General features: G+C 47.1%; 2 long non-coding RNA genes across 2 annotated transcripts; one reads left to right on the top strand and one right to left on the bottom strand.

Annotated features, from left to right (window-relative positions):
- Window positions 1-7345: 7345 nt before the first annotated feature.
- LOC115289641 lies at window positions 7346-7992 on the bottom strand. The gene is made up of 2 exons (XR_003907733.1): window positions 7923-7992; window positions 7346-7571 (listed from the first exon to the last, which is right to left on the bottom strand). It is a non-coding gene; the product is annotated as an uncharacterized LOC115289641 (long non-coding RNA).
- An 843-nt stretch (window positions 7993-8835) lies between these two features.
- LOC115289640 lies at window positions 8836-15645 on the top strand. Its single transcript, XR_003907732.1, has 3 exons — window positions 8836-8922; window positions 12211-12259; window positions 15539-15645. It is a non-coding gene; the product is annotated as an uncharacterized LOC115289640 (long non-coding RNA).
- Window positions 15646-15845: the final 200 nt, after the last annotated feature.

The raw sequence follows: 15845 nt of genomic DNA, 5'->3' as shown, positions 1-15845 counted from the left end.
AAACATATCTAAGATTCAATGGTGGGTTCTAGCACCAGAGGAAGCCACTTCCCAGCCTCAAACCCTCGCACTTAATATAGATACTCCCTCTCCTGTCCAACCTCCCCATGTACACGTCTGTCGAAGGAAGAATGGAAGGGTAAGGGTGCCCATGGATCTGGTATCCTTACAGTCTCTTCTGCTGAAGAACTGGGGGAGGAGGCTTCAAAAAGACCAGAGCTCTGGCTCCCTAAAATATCCTGTCACTTAAGTGTTTAAAAATGGAAAGTGTACATGAAACGGGTAACTCCGGATGAGGCTGAATCACTGTATCTATGGGAAAGGTGTCAATTTCATATAAGCCGTGTGAGTGTCTTGGCTTGCCTCTATCTGGGTTACTGGGCTAAACCACATTCCTGCGGGGGAGACGGGGTTTCCCAATGGGGATAGGTGTTTCCTCTGTCAGGCCTGTGGGGTGGAAGGGGTGGAGACAATGAGGATTTGCCAAGACAGGCCTTCGACCAAAGAGAGGAAACTCTCTTTGTCTGAAACTGGGGTCAGGCAGGTACAGCAAGACACGCTAGAGTAGGTGTGCACCTGGGGGACAGCTGACGTGGGCTTCCTGTCCCTGCAACACTCAGCAGAGTCCCAGCCTCCGAACCTCTCCTTCCCCTTCCTCCGCTCCCACGTGAAACTTCAGAGCTGAAAGGGCCTCAGAACCCTTCAGGAGAGTCACTGCCACAGGAGAGGTCTGAAGATGGCTTGTCTTGATTTCCTATAACTGGTCCCATCTGCCATCGGCAGCCACCAAAGTTCACGGTTCGGACTACCTGATGCCTGCAGCCAGCGCCAAAAGTGATGTCACCGCAGGAAGTGCATCTCCCTCACACTTACTACTCAGAGAGAAAGCTCTCCAGATGGGTGGCCCTAATCTTGAAGCACTTTGAAGGTCACTGGAGCAAAAACAATGTTTCTGCTTGCTACAGACAGGTCTGGCGGAATCCGGAGAGCCGTGCGTCATCAGACTCACGGTCTAAAACACTTGGTGCAGGCTGCAGAGAAAACCCCTTCCCGGGGACAATGCAGCTGCCAATACAGTGTTTGGTAAAACACACTTGATAACTGTTTTTAAGAGTGCACATTTGGGGGGGCGCTTGGGTGGCTCTGTTGGCTGAGTGTCCGACTTCCGCTCAGGTCATGATCTTGCATTCCTGAGTTTGAGCCCCGCGTCAGGCTTTGTGCCTGGACCCTGCTTCCGAATCTGTCTCCCTCTCTCTCTGCCCCTCCCCCACTTGCACGAGTGCGGGTACATGCACACTCTCAAAACATTAAAAGTATTTTTTTAAAAAAGGAGCGTATATTTGCATTGTATTTGCCCTCAATTTCTTTTTCTGCTCAAGGTTTTTGTTTTTGTGTTTTGCATGAAATGTGTTTCTAGGCACAGAACCACAGTTTAGAACGCTGCGTGTTGGGGAAATGAAATGGACTCTTGACTCTGTTTCTATCCAGCAGCCAAACAAGTTCTAAATGGAGGGTCATCCTCGCAGCCCCTGGTGCCATCACCGAGGACAGGGGTCCAGAAAACACTTTTTCCCTGCTCTGTTCAGCCAGGTATCCCATATTCTCCTATCGTTTTCCATATTAAAGCAGTTGCCAAAATGCCTTGTATTGCCTTTAAATTGTCTTCTAACTGAACTGACACTTGGACACTGTCCCTGTTGGCCCTTCACACCTCTTGGCAGACATCCTCCTTCATGAGCCATGCCGGGTAGCAATGCGGATGCTGCCACCAACAAATGAAGCCAGTGGTGCGCGGATGACTCACACCACTGCCCGTGGGACAGCATAGCCCAGGCCTGGCAGGAGCTGGTCTGTGGCCACTCTGTTCCAGTAGGAGGCTGTTAGGGTGCACCCCCATCCTCGGGGGACATCACGTGTACCTCTGGGACACGAAGAAGTGATGCTGAGGACTTCAGACATTGTTCTGGAACCTAAAGGAAACTTCTTGCTGAGAATGATGGAACCATATTCTCACACTCTCCCATGGCTTGGAAACGCCAACTGGCCTCAACTCCAGGGATAACGCGACAGAGGTGCAGAGGAGCGGAATCCTGGCAAGGAAGGCTCGTGGTGGTAAAAAACGGCCCTTTTCCTCAGGCTTTCACTGTTGGTGCCAATTTCTCTGCATATATTTGTCTTCCAAAAGGGGGCTCACTAGCAACTCTGAGGGTTCCTCGATGGCCTCTGTGGAGTTCGCCATTCTTCGGACATACAAAGATGTGTGGCCAGTAGCTTCCGTGGGATCACACGGCCTGTGGCATCATCACCTGGTTTATTTGTTCAGGGCATGGTCGTGGTGCTCACTGGTGTCCTACAGACGCAGCCTGTCATGATGACTATCCCTACCATGTACTCTCCCCACTAATCCACGACCTACAAGGAGGCGGTGAATGTTAAGAGACGAATTCTGCTAAATAGCTTTATCCCTTAGAATCGTGACTTCTCCAAACGCCCACCCCAGGAGCATTTTCCTTTCTGTTTATTTTCAGTTTTGACTTCCTTTCTGGTCAGGTCTGTCGTGGCAACCTGTGGGATGCCTCACAGCCAAACAAATTAACCAGGCCCCCAACACTGGGCCTCTGGAGAGACGCGGGCAGCACCGTGGCCACACCATTTTTGCTCAGCTTCGTTCACCTGACCTGACATTCCAGCTGGCACTAGCCAGAAGCCTCTGGAGGCCTAATGCAACAGGAGCGTGTACCAGGCTCAGGAATACCTTGGCACCGCATCCTACTGATGTGGCTTCCCCGACACAGAGCTTAAAAATGCTCTAAATACATCAGATACAGGTGTACATCAGTCAGTCACGTGCCTGAGTCTTGATCTTGGCTCAGGTCATGCTCTCACAGTTCCTGGGACTGAGCCCCATGTCGGGCTCCACAGAACCTGTTTGGGATTCTCTCTCTCCCTCTCTTTGCCCCTCTCTCCCCTTTCTCAAAATAAAATAAACAAACTTCAAAATAAATTCATACATACATCAGAGGCTCAGGAGAGCCCGAAATGAAATGAATACTATGTTCTGTCTTTTGTGGAAAGTTTAAAACCAGTTTAGTTAAGGTGCTAACAAAACAACAACAGAAAAAACAAAAAACCTGAGGTGCCTGATGTCCTCACCAGTCAGTTAAGCATTCAGACTTCAACTCAGGTCATGATCTCATGATTCGTGAGTTCAAGCTCCCTATCGGGCTCTGTGCTGACAGCTCAGAGCCTGGACCTGCTTCGGATTCTGTGTGTGTCTCTCTCTCTCTTTTTCTCCTCTGCTCACACTGTGTCTTTCCCTCTCTCAAAAATAAACATTTAAAAAACTTTAATATAAAATAAAACAAGTGAAGAACAAGAAGCCTTAAGTATCTGGAACCTAAAACAAGTAAAGTGGAGTAGCGTACAAGGTGAAACATGGGTTCCTCTCTGAGTCCAACCCAGTGGGGAAGGAAACAGACAGATTTGCCTTCTGAGAGCAGCTGTAAGAAGCCAGGGCCGACCAGACAAAAACCATGGCGTGTCCCTCTCAGTAAGTCCACACCTCAGAGAGTTACAGCTGAAGGCAGGTGGGGTCAGAAAGGGCATCGAGCCGAGGCTCGGAATTCCTGGGTTTGGGTTCTTTGTCTTTTACTACCTTTGGGAACCTGGGCTATTTGCATCCCATCCTGACCTCAGGTTTCCCAATGGGATCCTAACACTTCCCTGGGAGTATTTCATAGGGTTGCTTTGAGAAGCAAATGCTTTGTAAGTGGAACATTCTCTCTGAAATATTAACCATACTTCTAGCATGACACTTTTCGTGGTAAAGCACACAGTTTATAGTTCTAGGTTAGTATAAAAACACGTGAATAGGAAATGGAATTCCAGCTCAAAATTTCTAGATCAACAAGAAGTGAAATACTCTGATGTCAATTCAATGGACGTAAGCCTATAATATATACATCTGGACTTAGGCAAAAGTAAGAGATCTCATGCAGTCGTTGTGGGTACAGAAAAGGTGCCCACATGTGTAGGTCAGAGGTTTGGGACTCACAAATGGAAGCACATCCTGCTAATTCAAAGGTCATTGCCAGATGGGCATGTAAGGACCAGCCAAGGAATACCTAAATGTGGATGATTCCCAAAGGATGGATCTGGAACCAAATATACATTAAATCCCATTCTTTCATTTTGACATCAGCTCTAACTTTTCTCCATACACATGCATGATCTCTACCTTAGGACTCTTCCTTACCCTAACATTGAGATATAAATAAGAGAAGTCTCAAAATTTTGACATGTGGTATGCTGAAGGTCAATTTAGAAGTTAGCTGTTCAGAATTTAAAACACATTTTCCTCAAAGATCCGTTTATTATCTGCCCAATCCCCCTTAATTCATAATGTAAACAAACTGTTTCCTTTTTTTTTTTTAATGGTTTATTTATTTTTGGGAGAGAAAGAGAGACAGTGTGAGCAGGGAAGGATCAGAGAGAGACACACACACACACACAGAACCTGAAGACAGGCTCCAGGTTCTGAGTTGTCAGCACAGAGCCCGACATGGAGCTCGAACCCATGAACCGTGAGATCATGACCAGAGTAAAAGTTGGACACTCAACCGACTGAGCCACCCGGGCGCCCCTATGTTTCCAAAAGTAATGAGAATGCTATATTAATAACTGAATTTCCTAGTATGTTAAACTAAACTAATAATAGCAATTAATGAAAAGATGAACCTGATTTCTTTGGCTTAGGAGCTCAAATGGTAGATGTGGAAAAAGTAAAGAAAGGAGAGCTTCACACCATCCTTCCTATACAAGGAAGACCCTGGTAATATTTGGAAACAGGAGCGTCTGTCTTCAGTGTTCTCCGACCTTCCTCTCTACGCTCATCCTCTGTGAGCTGCTCCCACCCCCCACCCCACCCCCCACACTTGACATGTTCCATTACGTAAGAGGTTACTCCTGCCTCTAGGCCACCTTCATCTGATGTCTCAGTCCAGGAATGTCCTCGATGCCATGGAGACAAAGCAAAGCCATGCAGGCCGGCGCACAGAAATAAACCCGCTGCCACGTCCTTGGTCGTAACTCGCTACTGCACTAAGGTCAGGCCTGCCTTGGAGTCAGCAACCTACCCTGGCCTACCAGCCACGCTCCTTGGGTTCACGGCCTCTCAACATCCCAAGCTTGTCTTGTTTGGTGGTTGTTTCCCCAGAGGTGGTGATTTCAGGGCTCAGAGCTCAAGAGTGGTCCAGCCAGGTAGTTACCTCCAGGGAAGAAGGTCCGGAAGCCTAAGCCTGCTTGGCCACAAAACAAAGCCTGCCCTTTCCGTTTTTCAGGATCTGGTGAGGTAGCCATGCAAGTGTATGCATCAGTGTGACCAACAGAATGATATTTGAATTTCATTTCAAAACAACCCTGCTTCACATCTCCCCTGCAAAAACAAAAACAACAACAACAACAACCTGCCAAAATCTGCCAGTTCGTTTCTTTCCTAATCATAATTTCAGAACTGTAATGATACAGCAACCAACTTTCCAGGCCCCATCGTCTCACCTGGGCCAACTGTTCTGATGCAAGAGTCTGGGGGCGTGCGGCCAGTCCGTGGCCACATGCAGGTAAGAACAGGAGCCAAGTCTGTCATCACCGGAGAGAGTGTAAATTAGAAACACGATGGCCTCAATGGAAAGGAAGTTCCTGTGGTCTGTTTCAAGGCTTTTGTCTTTTTTTTTTTTTTAATGTTTATTTATTATGGAGGCAGAAACAGAGCACGAGAAGGGGAGGGGCAGAGAGAGAGGGAGACACAGAATCTGAAGCAGCCTCTAGGCTCTGAGGTGTCAGCACAGAGCCTAACGTGGGGCTCAAACCCACAAACTGTGAGATCATGGCCTGACCCGAAGCTAGATGCTCAACCAACTGAGCCACCCAGGCACCCCAAAGCTTCTGTCTTTTAACAAGAAAGAATCTCTTATTAGGCATCATTAATTCATTCACTCGTTCAGTAAGTGTTTCCTTGGTCTGGCTGGTGTTGGGGGAGACATGGGGTGGAGGGGCAGACAGCACACCCCATCTCACCCATCACACACCCTTCTCCAGCTAAGGCAAGAGACGCAGCTGAACCTTGAATAAGACCCATTTGAACTGCGCAGAGCCAATAGTGCACGGACTATATTCGAACAATACAGTACAATAATGTAACTATTTTCTTTTCTTAGAATTTGCTTAATAACATACTCTTTTCTTAGTTTAATTTATTGTAAGACTATAGTACACGATACACATAACATACCAAATAAGTGTTGGTCAACTGTATGTGGTCAGTCAGGCTTCTCGTCAAGAGTAGGCTATTAGTGGGTTCAGCTAAGCATCCGGTTTCAGCCCAGGTCATGATCTCACAGTTCATGGGTTCAAGCTCCACATCGGGCTATCTGCTGTCAGCACAGAGTGTGCTTCAGACCCTCTGTCCCCACACCCTCTCTGCTTCTTCCCTGCTCACTCTCTCAAAAATAATTAATAAAAAATTTTTTTTAAAGAATAACTTATTCGTGGTTAAGTTTATAGGAATCCAAAGTTATATGCAGATTTCTGACTGTGTTAGGGGTTGGTTGCCCCTAAACTCCATGTTGTTCAAGGGTCAACTGTATAATTAAATAAGCAATTGTGAGGCATCTGGTGGCTCAGTCAGTTGAGTACCCACCTCTTGGTTTTGGCTCAGGTCAGGATATCATGGTTTCATGGGTTTGAGCTGGGTATTGGGCTCTGTGCTGAGCCTGCTTGGGATTCCCTCTCATTCTCTCTGCCCCTCCTCCATTAGCTCTGTCTCTGTCTCTCTCAAAATAAATAAATAAACTTAAAAAAAATAAGCAATTGGAATGAACTCTGCATTGTGATGACGCCTGAACAGGCCTCCTTCAGGACGTGACGTGACACTAGGACCTGACAGATGACTGAAGGTGGAAAGTACTGACCTGGCCGGAGGATTGGGCGGGGGGGGGGGGGGGGGGGGGGGGGGGGGGGGGGGGGGGGGGGGGGGGGGGGGGGGGGGGGGGGGGGGGGGGGGGGGGGGGGGGGGGGGGGGGCAGGTAAGGAGAGGCTAGGGCCTTGTAAGCCATGCTGAGGTTTCAGGGTTTATTGTGACCATCAGGGGAGCCGTAAGCAGCGGGTGACCTACAAGGATCCTGAGGCAGCAAGACTAGAGGCTGGCTGAGCCACCAGCATGGGACAATGGTGGCCTGGGCTCACAGTGGGGGCTGCGAGATGGGGATGGAGACAGAACGCTGTGGCCTGGTGATTGGCTAGGTGTGTGTGGGCAGGGGGTCAGGTGCGACTCCAGGTGACAAGCTGGGACAAATGGTTGTACCGTTTACTGAACTACCGAAGGATAGAGAGGAGCAGATTGGGAGGGAAGACAAGGACTTGCCGATCTGTGTGTGCATCACGTGAGTGGACGCGCTAAGGCGGCCGCTGCAGATTACCCTGGTTCTCCTGTCCCTCTGGAGGCCGAGTCACACGAGGGGGGCCGGTGAGCACCCCGAAGTGACAGCTAGAGACAAGGGGTCTGGAAGAGGGAACTGAAAAGGAAATAGCAAACAAGGTGGACTTAGGATACAGTCGGGAGACTCAAGTCTTCCCCGTTACGCAGGTCAGCATCCGGACGGCAGATTACCCCTTGTGACAAAGACCCTCACTTTACTGACGAGCCTTTGGCAAGAACTATCTTTGCACCTTCAATTCGCTCACCCCATAATCTAGTTTCAATTAAAGCACAGATCTTTTGACAGTAAAAATTTAAGGGAGGTGAGAAGTCTCGTTGCTGTGTCCACCTGAGACCCTCCCACTGTCCACCGACCGTCTACGTGTCCAACGAGAAGCATCAACGGGGCCTCAGAGAAAAGCAGGAAAGGGTCCTTTAAAATACCTACTGGCGATACGACTGCAATTACTATGCATTTTCCAGTTGAATTCCGAAAATCCGCTCGCTCCTAAGCACAGCTCTGGTCTCCCTAAGTTGGCAATTAGCACCATCTCTCCCTGTACCCCTGTGGCACCAGCTCCACACACAGGAACTGGGGGCTTGTCAGCGCTGCGTGAGGCCCAGGAAACCACGTTCAACATGGGCCTGCTCTGCGGAATCACCATCCTGTCCAGGAAGCAACACAAACATAATTAGAGAGTCCTACTTTCTGGGACTGTTGTGAACTTCAGATAAAAAAGTCAACAACCTACATATACGCAGCCTTCAGCAGCGGAGCGACTGTTCATCTCGAGACCTCCATGTGACTTCATATTGCACAAGGCACAATAATTTTGGATGAAGTTGAAGCTTTTCTTCAACTTTCTCCTTCTTTCTCTCTACACTTAGAAACATCCTTTTTCAAGGGTGGCTCAGTCAGTTAGGCATCCGACTTCAGGTCATGATCTCATAGTTTGTGGGTTCGAGCCCTGTGTGAGCTCTCTGCTGACAATTCAGAGCCTGAAACCTGCTTTGAGTTCTGTGTCTCCCTCCCTCTGCTCCTCGCCTGCTCATACTCTCTCTCAAAATAAAATATTATAAAAATTTAAAAAAAAACATCCTTTTTCAGACAGCTAATAAAAACTATGTAGGTAAGTGGAGTTGGTAGGTATTTCCTTTGGCCTAGGGAGAGGTTCTGTAGAAGGCTCACTGAAGACACTAGGGATCATGGACTGAGGAAGTCGGGTGACCCTCTGAACCTGTGTGCAGCTCAAGATCGATCTGGAATGTGCTCCGCCCCCACCAGTGATTGTGACCTAATCACTGGGAGCAGCCAGTATGAACCACCGTCCAGACAGGAAGGCAAAATGGCTAAGAAAGAACTCAGGCTCTACTGATCTTCCCCACCTGGAATTCTAGCGGCACTGGGAGATTATGAAATTATGCTTTTTAACTCCAGTCTTCCTCAGGTGCGTTCTCTTTTATTCAATGGTAGAAGAGTCTGGAGTTGAACCCACAACGCATCTAACCGACAGGAATCGGAGCATGTGGTATCCATCCTGATGGGCCACTGAGCCTATTACAAGCCACCACGGAAATAAAGGCACTTCCTCCCCAGAACCCCTCACTCTTCTGAGAGGCCACGGCGTCCTTGATTCTAAACACACTCAGCAACTCTGAGCCTCACTTGACATTAACTGCCTCCTCCAGTTTGCTGACAGAGGAATTCCAGTCTCAAAATGATTGGCAGAGAGTAAGAACAAGGCTCGCCACTGCCCAGCCGGAAGCTTCTCAACAGCTCCCCCATCAGGCCGCACTGCTCTAACATGTCCTCTAAATTACTCCCCACAATAGAATCGATGAGAAAGTCTACAGGCCAGGTGTTGCCAAGGCTTACAACCACCTCCTACCATCCCACCTATGGTGCAGGTTGGGCCCTAAGATCACATGGGAGAACATGTTGGAGCCAGCCTCTGTATCCAGTAATCTGGTCACACCTCATGAGCCCTTAACCTATGGCTAGTTCACACCTTGGGGAAGGCTGAAGTAAGCAGGTTCCCAAAAGCAGAAAATTTAAAGTTCCATGATTTGTCTTTACAAGTCACATAAACTTTGTGTTCTTTTTAGGAAGTATATTTTTATTTAAAAAAAAAACAACAGTGCTTTCTACCTTATGCCCATTAAGGATGGCTTTTATCCAAATACAGAAAATAGCAAGTGTTGGCAAGGAGCTGGAAAAATTGGACCCCACTGTGCACTGCTGGCTGGGGATGTAAAATGGAAGGGCTGCTATGGAAAACAGGGTGTTGGTTCCTCAAAAAGCTAAACACAGAATTCCCACAGGATCCAGGAACTCCATGCCCAGGGAAACACCCAAAAGAACTGAAAGCAAGGTCTTGAAGAGACGATTTGTCCACCTGTGTTTGTGGCATCATTATTCACAGTAACCAAAAGGAGGGAAGCAATCCAAAACCATCAACAGATGAATGGGTCCATAAAATGTGGTCTATCCATACAACAGAACAGTATCAGCCTCAGAAAGGAAGGGGCTTCTGTACTGTGCCACAACAGGGATGGACGGTGAGGACATTATGCCACGTGAAGAGGGCCAGCCAGAAAACGTCAAATACTGTATGATTCCGATTACGGAGGTACTTAGAGTAGCCAAGTTCACGGAGACAGAAAACAGAACGGTGGCTCCCCAGGCTTTTGCGGGGCTGGAGGAGGAATGGGGAGTGTGTACAGGGTAGAGGGGCGAAATGTGGGACGAGGGAAGGGTTCAGGAGACGGATGGTAGAGATGATGGTACAGCAATGTGAATACTGTGCCACTGCCTGAATGCTTAAAAATGGTGAACATGCTGAACTTTATGATACGTGCATTTTACTACATTAAAAAAATGCTCTGGCTTTAAGAAAAAAAAGGCAAGGAACAAAAAGTCAATTTCGAATTTACCATTAAATGAATTAAAATTTTCCAAAATATAGTTGAGTCAAAAAATTCGTAATTATCCTGTAACATCCCTGAGCACAAAGCTTCCTCAGACTTCTCATGTGCACAGTGGGGCAACAGTACCAGGCACCTGGCAGGGTGTTAAGCACTGTCATTCACACAGCAGGGTCTGATACACAATGGGTGCTCTGGGCAGCTGCTGGCTATTACTCCACACAACGCCCTCGGTGACCTGCCTCCCTGTCACCTGTGGAAGTCAGTGCAGGAAGGGAAATTTCCCCGATGGCTCCCGGGAAGTGGCAGATCCCGTATCAGACTGCATCTAACACACACCATTCCATGAAGTTAGGTTTGTGCGTGACTCACACCCGCCCCTCCCACCAGACACACAAGCCCCTTGAAGGCGGGGCCTCTCTTAGTCACCCCTAGCCACAGCGTGTACATAGCCCGGTGTTTGGCACCTAATAAGAGCTCATTAAATATTTGATGAGATATTCAGGGTCTCTTTGTAGACATTAGGGCTGGATGCCTACAAGGTAAACTTACCCAGCTAGGAGAGAGACTACCACATTCTTCCTGTGAATCACCTGCATGTATTAATATCAGAAAAGAGGCCCTCCAGCTTCTTTTCCATACATCTAACCAAGAAAAAAAGAAGTCTGAAATTGGTGGGCTCATCAAATTGAAGCCACAGAAATTAATCCCAATTCCTGCCTTCAGGAATCAGCCATAAAAGAAGGGAAGGCTCTAGGGAGTCCTAGCCTCCCAACACACACGTGTGACTGTCCCCCAACACACACGTGTGACTGTTCATCTCCATGTACTATCCAGAGACCTGAACACCATGCCTATTCCTCAGTAGCGATGTTGACAGGAACCCGTGAAGGGCCACAGGAGTGTGATCCCGTGTCTTGATCTGACATCTGACTAGCCAGTCACCAAACCAGACTTTGCGAAATGAAGGCTTCTTGGTTTGTGTGAAATTCAGAGAAAAGACGTGGAAGAAGTTAAGTGCTGTATTACTGGTATTTCTTCCTTTTCTCTGAAAATTTTTAAATTTTTTATTTTTGAAAGAGAGAGACAGAGCATGAATAGGGGAGGGTCAGAGAGAGAAGGAGACACAAAATCCGAAGCAGGCTCCAGGATCCGAGCTGTCAGCACAGAGCCCAACGCGGGGCTTGAACCCATGAACTGTGAGATCATGACCTGAGCTGAAGTCGGTCGCTTAACCGACTGAGCCACCCAGGCGCCCCTCCTCCTTTTCTCTTAAGCGATTACCCAGGCACTGATTTTCATCCTCCATGGAATGGTCCTTCACACTTTGGGGAGGAAGGGCAAGGCACGCAGAAGAGTGGCAACTCCAAATATCGGTTCCTCTGAAACCCTCACATAATAAAAATCATAGACTACTTCTCGGAGCTATTTATTACTTCCTAAGTTGGGGTTTACTATTTCCTTGTCACCTCCCACCACACTGGACACACGTGTGGGCTCTCCAGCTTTATATACTCTTCAGTGTATAAAGTGTATAAAACGCAACATATATGGCGTTCATGACATGATTCTGGCCTCCCGTGAGTGCTGTGCTGAGATGTCTTTATCCCCCCAAAATGGGAAATGTAAAAAGAAAAGGACAAAAGAAAAAAAAAAAAAAAAACCTTGCCTAATGAGAGACCTGTCACAGTCTTCTACCTACGTCGTCAGAGTAGGAATATTGGACCTATTATCTATTATTTTCCAAGATTCTTCCTCCTACTCCCTGCACGTGTTAAACCTTGATTTTCATTTTCTTCCCCAATTTGCAGACACACAGAAAGTCACAGGGGCGTTCCAACACTGTACATCAAAGAACAGGTAAGGATAAAAATTAGGAACACGCGTCTGTGACCGAGGCCAGCACTGGGTCCCAGGGACCGCGCTGGCAGAACGCCCTGCCCCACTCTGGTGCAGACAAGAAAGCGCTGGAGCAGACATCTGTCCCCAGGCTAGTCTCAAGAATGTACTGTTCTCTGTGGGACCAAGTGCCCTTTATGGTCATGGGCAAAATAGTTACAGCCGCCTGGTTAGTGCAGCTGTACGGCTTTCTAATCAAAAGAGGGTGTGGGGGCCCAGTCACAGGAAAATCAAACGCTTCTGGACAATGAGACTATGAATGTCCTTCTGCAGTTAAATTCCTAGAAGAGTTAAAAACCAAACGCATCACCACAGAACAAAAGGATCCTTCCCTGTTATCTTTTAAAAACAAGCGTAAACTCAGATGTAAGGAAGACATGAGTCATGTAAGTACAAAGCCACTTATTTTAATTGTAGAAAACTAAATACTGCTACAAGATGGACAAACCTCAGAAGCTCAGTGAAACCTCAAAGGGCTAAGTAGAAGACGACGGACACGAAGCCCACATACTGTTTGGTTCTGGGGACACACGGAGATGCCCAGAGAGCAAATCCAAATCCATGGAGACGGAAAGCAGACCAGTGGTTGCCAAGGGCCAGCGGAAGAAACCGTGCTGCCTATAAGTGGCCCTGAGGCTTCTTTCGGGGATGCTAGAAGCGTTCCAAAATTAGACTGCTGTCATGGCTGCACGGCTCTGTACGTTTGCTAAAAATTATTGAATCTTCCAATTAAAATGAGCTAATTAAAACTAGCAACAAAGTTGTTAAAGGTAAAAACTATGAAAAACTATGATGAATCTAATAAACATTTGAGGAGGATTTACACAACAGGCCACATGATTCATGGTAAAGTATGTATTTACTTTAAGTATTCAGATCATGAATTTCAGTCAAAGAGTCCCAATTTACTTCTCAGATCCCCATGTCAGAAAAGTCTGTGACATGCCTCACTATTTCTCCACCCTCATTGCCAAAGACCTCCCAAGTCTTCCCTCTTGAAGGATTTTTTTTTAATGTTTATTATTTAGTTTTGGGAGAGAGAGAGAGAGAGACAGTGCATGAGCGGGGGAGGGTTAGAGAGAGAAGGAGACACAGAATCTGAAGCAGGCTCCAGGCACAGAGCCTGACATAGGGTCCAAACCCAAGAACCTTGAGTTCATGACCTGAGCCGAAGTCGGATGCTTAACCCACTGAGCCACCCGGGTGCCCCTCCGTCACTCTATTTGAGGGACTTCAAAACAAACATCTTGATCTCTTAGTACTTGTCGATGTGGACTTGAGCTTTTCTTCATGGCACAGCCCTAAATTCCACAGGAGAGAACACCTTGACCCTGTGACTCGGGTCCATGAGAGCCACAGAGAGAGGCCCTCCTCACTCCCACAACCAGGAGCTCCCTGAAGAAGTGATCTTCGGGATGTACCCTGGGTGGGATCCAGAAGGTAGACAGGTTTCTCATCTAGAAGTCATGCTCTCAGGGCCAGTGAATTCTCCGTGCACAGTCCCCTGGGTCAGATTCAGAATATGAAGACTCAGTTTACTTCCACGTGAGGAATTGGCTGGTGTGAGCTACCGACAGAGCCCGGGGCCAGGACAGGGGCTGTGGTGTGGGCCGGCCCCATAAAAGCGATCTCTGTCTATCCTCGGGTTTCAAGCAGATGTTAACTGTCAAGATACCTACGCAGGTCTGCCTGCTCTCTGTCCTTCCTTAATAGCTCCATGGGCAATACTGGGTGCACCTTCTAAAACAAGTCACATAACAGGAGCAGCAGGGGCCCTGGGTGCCACCACCAGCTCTAACGGAAAGTTCCTTCTTCCTCTCAGCCTGACTGCGGCCACCCAGGGCCACCTCCACCTCCAGCTACGCTTTTGGCTGCTCTTGGTTCTGTTTTACACTTTTAAATTAATGATTTAACTGAAATAGTATTGAAGCTCCTATCTCTCTCCAGTCCTTCTCATTTGAAGCCTCTTTCTCACCTCACGGCCACCCTTCTCTTTCTTCCTCCTGCATGCCTTCTGAGAACCATTTATGTCTGACCCTTAAACTGTCACCCAAATTCATCTTCCTGTTCCTGGGAGTCAGGTTTCTTCATAGATGGAAATTTGGACTGTTAGGCATGATAAAGACTTGTGTTCGGTGTCTCATTTTACAAATGAGGACCCGAGAGATCAAAACTAAATAGCTAAGATATTTATAGGCACTAAATGCATGATTGCCCAAACCTGGCAGCAGCCAAGATGTCCTTCCAGAGGCAAATGGATAAATAACCGCGCTGTGGCCAGACAACGGGACATCACTACGGACATGGATTTTAGTGACTGTGAAAAGGAGTGAGTGAACTGTTTAGCCATGAAAAATCTTAAAAGCATAATGCTAAGTGAAAGAAGCCACTGTGAAAAGGCGATGTTCTGTATGATCACAACTATATGACATTCTGGAAAAGGCAAAACTATGGAAGCAGTAAAAATACCAGAGGGCATCAGGGGCTAAAGGGGAAGGCCATATGAATAGAAGGAGCACAGGGAAGGTTTAGGACAGTGAAACTATTACGTATAATACTATAGTGGTGGACACACATCATCATATAGTAGTCAAAACCCACAGCCTGCGCACCAAGGTGAACCGTCACATAAACTATGGACTTCAGTTAATAATAACAGATTTAATACTATCGGTTCATTGTTTCAAGTGTGCCACACTGATGTAAGACATTAATAACAGGAAACTGTGTTCAGGAGATAGAAGTATTTGGAAACACTGTACTTCCTAATCAATTTTTCTATGAACTTAAAACACAAAGATCTAAAAAACAAAATGTATTAATTCGAAATATAAATAAAGAGCAGCTGACGGAGTGGGACAGAGAGCTTCTACTATGTGAGAGCTTTACACACAGCACGGAGGGTCCTTGTTCATGTAGGGAACTGCCTAGAAACCTGCACTAAAAGGAGAACCACTACCATCGCAGCATCAAGATCCGAAAATACGTCCCTCCAATCAAAATCCAAACTCTGTATGTGCATAACCTCGACCAGCTGATTTTCAAATCCACATGAAAGAACAATGGCTTGGGGGTGGCCTGCAACACTCCTGAGGGTCTGGGGACAGGGAGCAGGAAGGGGAGACATCCCTTACTAATGTCAAGAGCCTCAATTCTATAGCAAGATTAAAGTTTGATTATTACATGCAGTTGAGCATTTTAAAATGAGTACTCTGTTTGGCTTTGTTTTCCTACTTGAAGCAAGATTTTTATGACCCAAAAGGGACAAGACGAGTCACAAGAAATGCGTGAATCTTCATGGAGGGCGTGGCAAGAACTAATCACTGAGCTGATGTAAGGGGACCACAGAGAGCTAAACAATAAAGTTACTTCATGGCCACATTTTGTATGTGATGCTTATTCAACTTAGTTATATGAAAATATATTGTTTAGAAATGTATTTATACATGTAAAATCAACTTAAAAGGTTAACAAATAATAGTAATAATCCCCAAATTCAGAATAATCCTTACCCCCTTGGTAGGGGTTGGCAGGGTTTAGGGACAAG

Source organism: Suricata suricatta, chromosome 4, assembly GCF_006229205.1.
Source record: "Suricata suricatta isolate VVHF042 chromosome 4, meerkat_22Aug2017_6uvM2_HiC, whole genome shotgun sequence".
Lineage (NCBI taxonomy): Eukaryota > Metazoa > Chordata > Mammalia > Carnivora > Herpestidae > Suricata > Suricata suricatta.
This window is presented reverse-complemented; position numbering and strand designations above follow the sequence as displayed.